At 36.5% G+C, this 9878-nt stretch overlaps 1 pseudogene; it reads right to left on the reverse strand.

The window, feature by feature from the left end:
• The window catches only part of LOC112509066, a 5884-nt pseudogene extending 3803 nt beyond the window's left edge, over positions 1-2081 (reverse strand).
• Positions 2082-9878: the final 7797 nt, after the last annotated feature.

A 9878-nucleotide genomic window follows, 5' to 3' on the forward strand; every position in this document is an offset into this window, starting at 1 on the left:
TGCTTCCCCCGGCCTTCACCAAAATATTCCCCACCCTACTACCCAAAGGGCAACCACATCTACTATCCCTGGCGATCAAAGCCAAAGGGATATTGAAACAAGACGACCCAGTCCCACCCAAACCCCAGCCAGCCATCCAGAGGCCATTCTTCGGGCCTCTAGAGATGAACAAACTGAGGAACCTCATATCCCATCACCCCTCTCTCAACAGAGAGGTGATGAAGAAACAAGAACCCCTTCGCCTCAGGGCTCACCACAACCCCTCACACACACAGAAGTATTCGTTGCTTCTGACATTGATCCCATAGATCGTTCAGAGCGATCTTCAATTCGTACACCACTCCCCTCGGTATTTGATCTACCAAAAGGGACACACATCCGCTTCACTTACTTAGCCTCTGAAGCTGAAGAAGAGAAAGAGGATGTTCCAACATCACGAGATAGTTCTTCTCTCGAAGGCTATCAAGGGCATGATGGAAGTCCCTCGAGGCCTACCTTCGCACAAGGCCAAGAGGGCGCCTTAGGAACAGAGGCCCAACCTTTAGCGTATGTTGCTGCAGGGGTTACCCCCAAAGTTGATCTGGTCACAAAGGCTGAGTTCCAAGCCTTTGTTGATACAGTGGCGCGGTCCTTGGATGACCTTAAACTCCTTGTACAAGGGATTATGGAGAACCAACCCTCACCTGATACCCCAGACCTCCATCAATCCCTTGCCATCCTCCAACGCCACCTAAACCAAATCGATACCCAAACCCAAACCAATTCATCCCGCCTTCAAATCCTCCAACAAACAGTAACCCAACACCACAATACCATATCATCCTTAGCCACCCAATGAAACCAAATCCTAATCCAATCCATAGCCACCCTCACGGCTCAGGCAACTGAGGCCGATGAAAACTTAACCTACATCATTACCCAACTCCAAACCATCCTTCGCCATCTTCATCAACTACCTTCCTCCATCACCTTCCAAATACCTCACCCTCAACCTTCATCCACATCATCCATCGATAAAACCCTTGCCACCCTCACCACCCAAATGGCCACCATACAAACAACCCTCACCCAATTACCCGCCACCATACTTGCCCAAATCCCACCACAAACTCAAACCCCACCTCCCTCTGCAGGCCCTTCCTATGAAGCAGCCTTCTCATCCTTCACTGCAGAGGTAAGGAATCTTCTTGCTAACCTTCCCCAACCTTCATCATCTGCAACAACCTCTGTGCCACCTCCTCCCTCTACAGGCACAGACTTTGCTACAAGAGCCGACCTACAGGCTCTGTCCAAGGCACTTATCTCCTCTATCAATAAGATAAGTGCAAAGTTTACTGCTTGATCCGTTGCACCCACCACTGCACTATGGAAGAGTTTACATCAACAGCAAGAGCGAACAAACACTCTCCTTTGCACAATGGAAGACCGGCACAGAAAGGATCGGGTGAGCACTCTCGCTTCCCACATTAGAATGTGGAAAAAGAACAATAGATCAAGAGTATCCTCCTCTTCCAGCCGCCCCTACAAACGACCAAGGCATGAAGACCAAGACCCCGATGATCAAGGTCTTGGCCCTCATGAGGGGGAGACAGAGGCGACGGCTACACAACAAACAGGATCCACTGCACCACAGCAACCATCACCACAACAACCACCATCAACCCAACAAACCCAACCAAGGGAACCAGAGGCCTTGCCCTCTGATGAAGAACAGAATATCCAAGTTCCCTCAGCCACAATACCAGACCCCATCGTGTTGAGTTCATCAACCGATGAAGAACCAAAAACACCACCTACAGAAACAAACCAAACCTTCACTCCCTCACCCACAACAAACCTACCCTTAACACCTTCTCCAACACCTCGACCCTTCACTCTTACCTCACAACCAGAACCCACAAAAACCCAACCATCGCCTCAACGACCCCAAACACCACCAGAAACCTCTCAACCACTTGAAAYTGAACCAACCAAAGWWAACTCACCCTYTACCCATACACAACCCCAAGCCGAGACACAACCCTCAACCCAACATCATGTGGTGCATGCAGACATCCCTTCTTCCTCGAGGCATCCTCCATAAGGCCTGGTGGACGAAATAATTCAAAGCATGGAGTCGATGAGAAGAAGAACTCAATTGCCACCCAGGGAACCAATAATGATGGAAAACATTCATCAATACATGTACCAAGAACGCGAAGAAAGCCTGTCAACCAATCCTCCAATCCTATCGCCAGAGTCTATGAATCTTCTACATCGTCATTTCATAAGACAGACTACTCAACCACCTCAAGCTGTCTTTTCGAACGATGGAATAAGAAGAGTCATAGACTTAAAAATAAAGTCATTTGCCAACAGAGCCATACGCTACATCGAGTTCAATATGGAAAGAGCCCATGGGGTAGTTAGCGTGTTCAACGAGAACGATCACATCAACCTCAATCCATATGACTTGATTGAGTTACATGCCTACACAGCTCAAAGGCAAGATCATGGGATACAATTTGGAATGGCGAACAGAGCTATTGTCAAGACAATGGAGTCCCTAGTGAAGCACCGAGCCAAAAGCGATTTTGAAATTGCTCTTAGGCTAGGCATTAAGAGGTTATCCTGTGCTCCTCCAAATGAAGATTTCCAGGGCTTGCAGGAGATACGTTCTGCTTCAGTTTTTACTCAACCTGAACTCGGACTTGTTTACAAGAATGAGTTTGGGGTTAAAAAGTTCTTCAGATTGACTGAAGCCTTCAAGTATTCAACAGATACACTTGAATGGTTTCAAAAAAACATTAGAGAAAGACTGGCAGAAACCATGTGCCAAGGGAAGAGGGGAGTCATCTCATACATGAGATATCAACCATCATTGCTTATCGAAGACTACTCTTGCGCTTCAAAGAGATATACTCAGGTAGTTAGTGATGAGATGAAATTTTTGCTCATTTTGTCTTGATGTAATTTGTTTCCAGTATTGTAAAGAAATTTCATCATCCAATAAAGAAATTAGAGTTTGATGTTTTTCTACTAGACTAGTATCTGTTCTTCACATATGTTTCTAGATTAGACTTTGTTTGTTATTTCATTACTTAGGGGGAGATTGTTAAACCCCACAATGCAAAATGTAAAAAGTAATGAAAAACCACAAGTGATGAAGAACCAGAAGACCAATGAAGACATCAAGACAAAATCAACTTAGTCTGGAATTCAACCATTGGATCGATGGATAGTTCAACCATTGGACCGATGGACAAGTTCAACGATTGGACCAATGGACAAGTTCAACCAGAGGATCAATGGACAGGTYYAARGATGSGATGGAAAGAACATCCTCATCGATCCTCTGGACAAGCAACACTTAGAAGATTTTCCAGTACTTCATCCAAGCATGCAATAAAGATTTGAAGATAAGGATGAAGTCATCATATCATGAATGACAGCTGGAGATGACAAATCAACAGTTGGAATTCAAGTTTATCTTATTATTAATGTTTATCCATGAGAAAGATAAACTCTATCTATTAGCTGGACGATTTGCTAGAAAGTAGCATTAGATAGTTATCTTCTTAATARTCGTTTAGTATAAATAGATGATTAGGTCTATTGTAAAAATAAGGCTTTTACTCTTTGTTTTACGTTTWTGAWYHWATAAAGTAAAACCTTTGAAGCTCAAAATTGTTCTTAAACTTTCTTACTTTATTCTTGAGACTTCATAACTTTCTTCATTAAATCACTATAATGTGGTTACTCATAACTAGATTATTAGTGTTATTGAGAGACCTGAGATCAACAATAAGCTTACTTCGAAGGTATTGATCGACGTGAGGATTATGGTATAATTTATAATAAAAAATAAAATACTTTTTTTATGTATGTTAATCTATGATTATATATTTTTAATATAATAAATGTGTAAAATTAAAAATTAAAAATGAAAACATAAGGATATAAAATAAATTAATTTGTATGTATCATTATATTTAATAGTATGATTAAATTAAAAAATATTCAATATTGAGTTTATTTAGAAGTTATTGATGAGACGATTATAATGGTATAATTTGTAAAAAAAATAAACGTATTTTTAATGCATTTTAGTTCATATACGATTTTCTATTGTAATATAATAAGGATGTAAAATCAAAAATGAAAATGTTAGATACATAAAGTAAATTAAATAACTAATTATAAGGATATAAAGTATAATCTAGAAACAAAATATTTGATTTTTAATATATGGAAGATCATGTATGGTTGTGTAGCTTTAAGAGCTTTATTATGCTTAATTAGTTGTATTTCTTAAAAATTCGATGTAACTGTAACTCATCTTCTTTAAAGGAGCATATGTATGTATTTGAACCGCTATATATATGCATCTATATGTAGTATTCATGTGAACTGATGCATGTGGACCACGACTTACACATACGTATTTTGATTAAATTTAAATCAAAATTAAATAATGTAATTTAGTTAATGATACTTATATAGAAATTTAATTAATTAAATCGAAATTAATTTAAAAAATATAAAAATTTAAAGCAATTTAGCGATAGATTACTACGGATTTTAATTTTATGTTTATTTAAAATAAATCTGTTTTACTTTTTCCAACATATTTATCTATACTATATTATAAAGCATTTGATAAAACTTTTAAAAATATTTTTTTTATGTATAGAGTACTATTTATTAATGCATATAACTTAAAATTCAAAATTACAAGTAAATTGTGTATAAGTACAACTTATTAAAGCTTTATGCTTGAATTCATGTAACTAACTGCATATAAACATAATCAAATAGAGGATAAACATCTTATTTTAAAATATAAAATATCTAAAATATAATTAGGATAATTATTGAGTTCTAACAGAATACTTAATTATTATCTTTATAAAAAGTTATTATTAAACCTAAATTAAGTTACTTCGTTACGTTAAATTAAATTATAATAAAAATTTTGAATTTAAAAACATAAACAAACAAGAACTTTTATTTAGATAATTTGATACTAATACTGATATATTTTTTGCAAATTTTATACGATATTTTCATATTCATATTTTATTCAAAAATAAAAACATTATTGCTTTCTCAAAACCACATAAAATTGTATTATATCGACATGGATAAAAAAATAAAACAAAATATTGAAATGGAAACATGTCTCTATGCATTGCACGAGTACCCTTTTAGTTATTCTTAAATTAGAACAAAATTACGGACGGCAGTTAATTTAATTTTTAATTAAATAAATCCAGTTTGTAATTGCTCGATAATTTTTCCAACATTTTTACTTTTGTTATGTTTATATAAAATATCTGTTAAAATATTAAGCTAGTTATGGTTAACTGACCGTTAATATCGTTGGCTATCGGTAGTTAAGTTAGTTAATTATCAATTAGTTATTTCTGGAAAGGTGTGACAGTTATTTTACTATCATACTTGTTCATTTAAGGTCGTGTCTTTTGGCCAAAAGATGTGTCCTTTAGCCGTGTATCTATACTCATCTTTGGTGTCGTTTAATGTTTGATGATCATGAAATAAAGGAAAACAATTTATATGTTTTATTAAATCTAACATTGTGGAATCAGAGCCTGGTTTCACAATGGCCTCAAATTCAAACACCATTTTACATCATCCTCTTCCCAGACTGAATGGGAAAAACTATCATCATTGCAGCATCCAAATGAAGGTGTTGTTTGAGTCACAAGAATTATGGGACATCATCAATCAAGGTATTGATGATCTTATTGAAGCCAATAACTTCACAAAAGAACAAGAAGGAGAGATTAGAGAGTTAAAGAAAAAGGATAAGAAAGCACCCTACATAATCTACCAAGCCGTAGATGAAGTAATTTTTGAAAGAATTTCCATCTCTGAAACATCAAAGGAAGAATGGGATATGTTACACAGAACCTACAAAGGGGAAGAGAAGGTGAAGACAGTAAGACTACAAACACTTAGATGTGAGTTTGATAGCCTAAAGATGAAAGAATCAAAAATAGTCGAGGATTTCTACAATAGGATCATCCTGATATTAAATCAACTACGACTTAATGTGGAGACCGTAGAAGACAATAGAGTAGTTGAATTTTTTTTTGAGAAACCTAACAAGGAAATTTGAATATGTAGTAGTGGCTATAGAAGAATCAAAGGACATTTCAATTATGTCCCTTGAAAGACTTATTGGAGTTTTACAATCCCATGAATTAAGAATGAAGCAGTTTGACAACAACCCCTATGAACAGGCCTTTCAATTGCAGTCCTCAAATGCTCAAGAAAGAAACAGAACTCAAGCAAGGGAACCATAAACATAATTTAAAGGAAGAGGTAGAGGTAAACCACCTCCTATGCAATGTTATCATTGCCAAAAATTTGGCCATATAGCCAAATACTACAGAAAAAGGATTGCAGAAGATGACGAAGATACCATGTTTATGATTCTGAGTACACTTGAAGTGCCTGCTAATGACACTTGGTATGTCGACAATGAATGCAACAATCACATGACAGGAAACAAGGACATCTTTGTTCATATGGATAAGACACAAAAAAAGGAGGTAAGAACAGGAGATGACAAGAGATTGAATGTGCAAGGTAAAGGTGACATTTTGGTAAACACAAGAATGGGATATAAAAGAATACCAAGTGTGTAATATGTTCCTGGCTTGAAACACAACCTGCTAAGTGTAGGACAACTCCTACAAAAGGGGTATGAACTACAATTCAAAGGTGAGTCTTGTAATGTTAAGGATCAATATGGAGGCCTAATAGGGAAAATCAGCATGACAGGAAACAATATGTTCCCTAAAAATTTTAAAGAAGACACTTTGTTTTCTTTCCACATATCTACAAAACAAAATTCCCTATTATGGCACCATAGATTTGGTCATGTAGATCTTGGGTACCTAAACTACATGTAAAGACATAACTTAGTAGAGGGAATGCATGCCATAACCAAGAATGATGAGATAAGTAAAAGTTTCATGGTTGGAAAGCAAGCATGAGAATCATTCCAACAAGATGGAGCATGGAGAGCCACAAAGTCTCTTAAGCTTGTCCACGTAGATGTATGTAGACCCATGAAAACTATGTTCATAGGTGGAAACAAGTATATACTCACTTTTATTGATGACTATAGTAGGAAATTGTGGGTATATTTTCTAAAAGAAAAATCTAAAGTCTTTGACTATTTCAAAAACTTCAAAACAAGTGTTGAAAAGAAGAGTGGTAATCTGATGAAATCTCTTAGATCAGATGGGGGTGGGGAATACAACTCTGCTTACTTTATTGATTTCTTGAAGGAAAATGGCATTCACCATCAACTAACAACTAGATACTCCCCTCAGCCGAATGGGGTAGCAGAGAGGCTTAATAGAACCTTAGTTGAGAAGGCTAGAAGCATGCTAAGAGGCAAGAATTTGGGCCATTCTTTTTGGGCAAAAGTTGTGGCTTGTGCTTGTTACTTGTTAAATAAAACTACTACAAAAGGATTATCCAACATAACACCATAGGAAGCATGGAGTAACTATAGGCCAACTATAGGCCATTTAAGAACTTTTGGATGCATATCCTATGTACACATACCTGAACATAAAAGGACCAAACTAGATGATAAGTCTGAAAAAATTATATTCATAGGATATAGTGACAAGTCCAAAGCCTATAAACTTTATAATCCCATCACTAAGAAAACTATCATAAGTAGAGATGTAATCTTTGAAGAAAGGAAAGGATGGAATGATCCATCAAACCAAGTTATCAACACTACACAGATTCTAGAAGAAGATTAATTTCAATAGGATGAAGGTACAAAACAGATTGACCATGATTCACACAATCAAGATACCCCTAACATGCCTCAAAACATAGAAAATTCAGATTCCCTTGAAACCTCCACTGAAAGTCCTCCTAAAAGAGGACACAAGAGTCTGAGGGACATCTACAATGATCCAAGAAGCTTGGATTTCAATGATCCTGCAGATTTTGTGTTATTCTCTGATGCAGACCCCGTGACATTTAAGGAAGCCAACCAAGATGCAAAATGGAGAGATGCCATGAATAAGGAAATACAATCCATTATGAAGAATAATACTAGGGAATTAGTCAGTCTTCCAAATAGACATAAATCCATTGGAGTTAAATGAATTTATCAAAAAAATTGAATGAGAAAGGGGAGGTAGATATGTACAAGGCAAGACTGGTGGTTAAGGGGTACAAACAAAAGCATGGCATTGATTATTAGGATGGTTTTACCCTTGTCATAAGGTTAGAAACTGTTAGACTTATCTTGGCCTTAGCTGCACAAAACAATTGGAAAGTGCATCAAATGGATGTGAAATCGACCTTTCTTAATGGTTTTCTGAAAGAGGATGTCTTCATAGATCAACTTGAAGGTTTTGTGAAAAAAGGAGAAGAGTCTAAGGTTTGTCACTTGAAGAAAGCCTTTTATGGCTTAAAGCAAGCACCAAGAGCTTAGTACAGCCGTATTGAAACTTATTTTGTTACAAATGGCTTCAACAAGTGCTCATAGGAACATACTCTTTTCACTCAAAAGGTTGAAGGTATGATTCTCATGGTATGCATATATGTAGATGACTTAGTATTAACAGGCAACTCACAAAAGCTAATAAAAGACTTCAAGGAAAGTATGAAGAATGATTTTGAGATGACTAATATGGGGCTTCTACATTATCTTTTGGGAATTGAAGTAAAGCAAGATGAGGAAGGTATCAAAATATCTCAGCAAATGTATGCTCAAAATCTTTTGGACAAATTCAATTTGGGACAGGCTACTACTTCTATTACTCCTATGGAATTTGGACTCAAATTACATAATGATGAAAAGGAAGAGTTCATAGATGCCAATATATATAGAAGCATGGTGGGCAGTCTAATGTACCTGACTGCCACCAGAGCAGACATTGTTTTTTCAGGTAGCATCATAAGTAGGTACATGGAAGTACCTAAAGGAAGCCACTGGGAAATAGGGAAGAGGATCCTCAAATATGTCAAAGGAACTTTGGGTCATGGCATCGTGTATTCAAGAACAGAAAACTTCAAACTCACTGGATACAGTGATAGTTACTATGGTGGTAGCATGGACAATGGAAGGAGCACTGCTGGCTATGTATTCCATCTGGGAAATGGAGTAGTGTCCTGGCAACCAAAGAAGCAAAGTGTGGTAGCTTTGTTTTCAACTGAAGCAGAGTACATGTCCCTATATGTGACAATCGATTTGCTATTGCTCTTACTAAGAATCATGTATTCCATGGTAAGAGCAAGCATATCGGGATCAAATTCCTTTTCATAAGAGAATTAGTATCAAACGAGGAAGTCAGGATTGAGTTTTGTGGTTCCAAGATCAACTGGCAGATTGTTTCACAAAGGCTCTACAGATTAGAAACTTGTTGGTCCCGTGAGGGTCTACAAAAAGAGAAACAGTTTGTAGAAGGGGGGATGAATACAAACACAGTATTTTTAAATTTAAAATATATATTGATAGAGAAGATCAATACAGATTTTACAAGATTGTTTGCGGAAAGATAAGGTAATAAAAACTTATCTAAACAATCTTTGGTTACACACAAAACCTTAGCAAATTACAAGAAAAGAAATTGTTGTAAAGAAGATCCTTTACTTAAGTTAGAAAATGCTTGAAGTAAGAATTAGGGTTACAGAGTGAGTTGCGTGCACTCTGCATGGAGAAGAAACACTTCTATTTATACCTAGTGCATTAAATGTTCATTTAATATAATATGGTAGGGTTAGAGTGCATGTCAAGCCTTAAGAGGAAGACTTGTCCTTTGCTACAGTAATAGTACAAAAAGCACTATTCATGAGCAGACATCCTTACCTAAAGTTGGTGGACAAAGAGTCGA

This window comes from Cynara cardunculus (genome assembly GCF_001531365.2).
Source record: "Cynara cardunculus var. scolymus isolate 2C chromosome LG 3, CcrdV1, whole genome shotgun sequence".
Taxonomy (NCBI): Eukaryota; Viridiplantae; Streptophyta; class Magnoliopsida; order Asterales; family Asteraceae; genus Cynara; species Cynara cardunculus.